The following is a 5,427-nucleotide window of genomic DNA, read 5'->3' on the forward strand; positions in this document are numbered from 1 at the left end:
TAAAGTGTGGCCCTCACTCTGCAGAACCATCTCGGGTTCCATTTGATCTTACAAGGAACATCGACTGGCAGAAATATGCAACGGCGGTGACAATCGGTGTCGAATCAATAGATGCGCTTCCACCATTGGAAGAATATCCATTCCTAGCCGATTTGATTTACAAAAGCTCACTGGAAGCACAAAAAAGAAAAGTTCCAAGTGTACCCTTTAAAAGGAGACCAGCCACACCTGGTTGGGACAAAGAATGCACAAAATTGTATGTAGAAAAATCTGATGCTTTCAAAGCTTTTCGTAGACACAAAACCTCCACTTACTTCGAGGAATATTCAAAGCTTGAGACAAAGCTGAAACAATTAATCAAAGCATTTATTGGCGCAATTTCGTCGAGGGACTCTCACGAGAAACCTCAATGAACACCTTGTGGAGGGTGGCTCGCAACATGCGTAACCGCTCATCTTTCAATGAGAGTGAAGAATACTCCAACCGATGGATATTCGATTTCGCTAAAAAGGTCTGTCCGGACTCAGTTCCAGCACAAAATATTCTTCGAGAAGCGTCTCCTAGCGGCGGCTCTCTGGATAGACCATTCTCAATGCTGGATTTCTCTATGGCTCTTCTTTCATCGAACAACTCCTCACCGGGAAGCGATATGATTAAATTCAATCTTCTGAAAAATCTCCCAGATATCGCTAAAAGACACTTGCTAGATTGATTCAATTCCTTGCTAGAAAACAACATTGTACCGCCTGAATGGAGACAGGTCAAAGTAATAGCCATTAAAAAACCTGGCAAATCAGCGTCTGACCATAACTCATACCGTCCGATTGCTATGCTTTCGTGCATTAGGAAATTGTTGGAGAAAATGATCCTTCGGAGACTCGATCACTGGGTCGAATCAAATAACTTGCTATCAAATACACAGTTTGGGTTCCGCAAGAGCAAAGGAACAAACGATTGTCTAGCGCTGCTTTCCACAGATATTCAACTGGCCTTTGCACACAAGGAGCAATTGGCTTCAGTATTCTTGGACATAAAGGGGGCTTTTGATTCAGTTTCCATTGAAATTCTGTCAGACAATCTGCACAGATGTGGACTTTCTGGAATTTTAAATAATTTCTTGTACAATTTGTTGTCAGAAAAGCAAATGAACTTTTCCCTTGGACAACTGACAACTTCCAGAATTAGCTACAAAGGCCTGCCCCAAGGCTCATGTCTCAGCCCTCTTCTTTATAACTTTTATGTCAAAGATATCGACAACTGTTTGGCAGAACAATGCACGCTAAGACAACTTGCAGATGACGGTGTGGTTTCCGTAAGAGGTCCACATGCCGTGGACTTGCAAGGACCATTGAAAAATTCCTTAGATAACTTGTCTTCTTGGGCTATGAATCTAGGGATCGAATTCTCACCGCAGAAAACTGAACTGGTAGTGTTTACTCGAAAGCGGTACCCAGCCCAAATGCAGCTTAATCTTTTGGGCAGAAACATTAACCAATCATTGTCTTTCAAGTACCTTGGGGTCTGGTTTGATTCAAAGTGCACTTGGAATGCCCATATTACGTATTTGAAGCAAAAATGTCAGCAGAGGATCAACTTTCTCCGTTCAATTTGCGGCACATTGTGGGGTGCTCACCTCGGAGACCTCATAACGCTTTATAAAACAACTATTCTCTCTGTTCTAGAGTACGGCTCTTTCTGCTTTCTCTCGGCAAGAAAAAGTCACCTAATAAAATTGGAACGAATTCAATATCGTTGTCTGCGTATTGCTCTAGGCTGTATGCACTCAACGCATAACATGAGTCTCGAAGTTCTGGCAGGAGTAAAACCCCTCCAGAACCGTTTCTGGGAGCTCTCTCTCAGAATACTAATCAAATGTGGAGTGACGAACACACTTATAATTGCAAATTTTGAAGAAATTCTTGGGCTGAACACACAATCTCGATTTATGAGAATCTACCACCACTACATATCGTCGGATATGTGTCTTCCTTGTTATACTCCAGACCGTGCTCACTTCACCAATCGCAGTACCTCAATTGAATATGATCTGACCATGAAACAAGTGATTAACGGGATTCCAGATCAACTTCGAACTATTATTATCCCGCGTATTTTTACTGAAAAGTACCAACACGTCAATTGCATAAAAAGATATTTTACAGATGGGTCCCGTCTCAATGGATCCACTGGCTTCGGTGTCTTCAATGAAAACTCTAGCGCCTTCCGCAAACTTCAGGAACCTTGTTCCGTTTTTGTTGCTGAGCTGGTACTGGTCGAAAGATCATATATGATTACCTTTGTATGGGTCCCCTCACATTGCTCAATCCCAGGCAATGAGAAGGCGGACTCTCTCGCAAAGGTGGACGCGCAGGAAGGCGAATTTTATGACAGGCAAATTTCACACGATGAATTTTACCATTTAGCGCGTCAGAGTACCCTTTCGAGTTGGCAAACCGATTGGGACAATGGAAATCTTGGACGGTGGTTAAATTCAATTATTCCTAATGTTTTTTCGAGAGCGTGGTTTAAAGGCTTGGGCTTAAGTCGTGACTTCATTCGTGTGATGAGTAGACTTATGTCCAACCACTACTCGCTAGATGCTCATCTCAATAGAATAAACCTCGTGGACAGCAACATCTGTCGGTGTGGAAACGGTTACGATGACATCGATCACGCAGTTTGGCAATGTACGGATAATGACGCCGCCAGAGAGCGACTTTTGAATACCCTTGAGGCCCAAGGAAGACAACCCTATGTTCCTAACAGAGACGTGTTGGGAACTCGCGATATCTGCTATATGCAGTCGGTTTATGTGTTTCTTCAAATGTCTAATATAAGAATTTAATTCCTTTTGTCTCTCTTTAATAGTTTTTGTTTGTCTTGTCCCCCCGTCTCGATGAGTCTCATCGTCGCCCACTGGTCACCATAACTGGTCGAACTCCAGACGAAACTAGAACCGCACTATCATTCATACAGGCGACAACGCTCTGATGAGACAACGAAACCTTACTCCCAAACCAATGTTCATAAAGAAAATAGAACTAAAAATAAAAACAAATGTAGATTTCAGTGATAAAAGTAGATGTGATAGATGAATCATCAAATCCTATTTGATATTGGAACAAAATCTAGATACACATTTTAAAACGTCCTATCTGCATTGATCGATTCTCTTCATCGATTTTCTCTTTCGTCAATAACTCAGCTGCAAAACCATTCCCTGTTGTATTTGACGTTTTGGACGCTAGATAAGAACCACCTTTATCAAACTATGTGGTAGAATTAGCGCGAAATCTGTTTGCATAGCGGTTATGAAAAGAGAAAGTCGATGAAGAGAATCGATCAAAGCAGATAGGACTATTTGAAATGTTCATCGAGAAATATCATGCTTGATATTGATTTTCCAAGCTCCTTTGATATTGCGAGACTAGGTATTCACAACGTGCAAAAATTAAACTGAGAGCTGACTCGACTCACCGATGGCAGACATGAAGGGACTGCTGCCAGCCGTTATGGAAGTTTCGGTTGCATTCGGATGTAAAGCAAAAATCATTAAACTCAATCTCACAGCTTGGTGAGATTTGCAGTTTGTGAGTTTTGTTAGCTTGATATTCTGAGCTGCAATATCACAGCTTGCATTTCCACTGCGTCCTAGCAAGAAGTACGGTCGACTTAGTTCGCGCTCCGCTATTTTGGAAGTTTTCTCGCTATTCGCTTGATTTAAATTGTCAGTTTTTTCTCGCTTAGAGTTCCCAGCTAAATAATTAACTAAAAGTGAGTTTTTTCTGAGAAGAAAGTGTGTTTTCGGCATCATCGGAAGGAAAATTGTTTTTACGATTGCCAATTCGCCAACCATTTTGCGCACCATCGGTGCGTGGTAACGCATACCTGCACACGGATCATCGTCATCGAGTGTCAGCATCTGCCTCTGCATTTACACCGCTCATCTATCATCGTGTGTTCAGCTGAGTGCCGACCCTCACATAAGCACACACCAACGAAGACCGCCCGCACACGCTGATCGAAGATCATCCACGCTGCGCGTCGCTCCGCTGCTGCCGTTTAAACGCTCGGTGGTAGTAGTATAGGATTATCAGATAAGTTTTTGTTCTTGTTTCTCTCTTTCGCCCACAGTTAAATTTTAAGTTTGTGTTCTGTGTTTGTAGTTTTTTTTTTTGTGTATTGTGTCCGAGTGATTATCGTTTCAGTGGTAGAGCGTTTTTCGCTCCCACTAGTACGGCAAAATGGACATTTTGTCGCAAGACGAAATGGACGTTTTGTCGGAAGATGACACCACTTTGCCACGCGATGGCAAGAAGGGTCGAAAACGTACGTCATCTCAGAAGAAAGATGATGTCATCCCTGGTTCATCGTCTCAGTCTGGCAAAGGACAGGCTCAGATAAACCCCCGATCGCGAGCCTATCCAGATGACTCGACTGGCCCATGGGTTGTCTACTTTCAGCCCAGAAACAAACCTTTGAATGTAATGCAAATTACTAATGATCTGACGAAGCGATACTCGGCCGTGACTGAAATCACGAAGGTTAGGCACAATAAACTTCGTGTCTCCGTCTCTAACCTGAAGCAGGCTAACGAGATTGCTGCCTCCCAGCTCTTCACGCTCGAGTACAGAGTTTACATCCCAGCTCGTGATGTGGAGATCGAAGGTGTGGTCACCGAAGCGAGTCTGACCCCCGAGATCTTGGAGAAGCAGGCGGTTGGCCGTTTCAAGAACCGTTTGCTTCCTTCGGTGAAGATACTGGATGTCCAAAAACTGGGCTCAGTATCTGTCAGCGAGGGTAAAAAGAGTTTTACCCCCACAGACTCGTTCCGTGTGACCTTTTCTGGTTCAGCCCTTCCTCACTACATCGAGCTGGGAAAACTTCGACTACCTGTGCGTTTGTTCGTTCCCCGGGTCATGAACTGCCAAAACTGTAAGCAGTTGGGACATACGGCCTCCCACTGTGGCAGCAAGGCACGCTGTTCCAAATGCGGAGAGAAGCATGGGGATGACACCTGTGCAGCTACCGCACCAAAATGCGTGTACTGTAAGGGAACTCCTCATGGTATCTCGTCATGCCCGGTGTACAAACAACGCGGGGAGAAATTACAACGCTCACTTAAGGAACGTTCCCGGCAGTCTTTTGCAGAAATGCTTAAGACGGCCACGCCATCGACCAACGACAAAAATCCCTTTTCTCTTTTGTCAGATGACGAGACTGACTCTGACTTGGCTGAGGAGGGAACTTCTTTCTGTTTTTCAGCACGGAAACGAAAACGCATCCGTTCGCGGAAAGTTGAGAATGAAGAACCCCAAATCAGCTTGCCCAAATCAAGGAGTGGTGGAAAAAAGGAAGTTTCTACTCCTCCTGGATTCAGAAGAACTGACTATACCCAGGATTTTCCACCTCTCCCGGGGACATCCA

This window comes from Ochlerotatus camptorhynchus, unplaced genomic scaffold (assembly GCF_037179485.1).
Source record: "Ochlerotatus camptorhynchus isolate MF236.1 unplaced genomic scaffold, CSIRO-AGI_Acam_v1.1 ptg000293l, whole genome shotgun sequence".
NCBI classification, from domain to species: Eukaryota; Metazoa; Arthropoda; class Insecta; order Diptera; family Culicidae; genus Ochlerotatus; species Ochlerotatus camptorhynchus.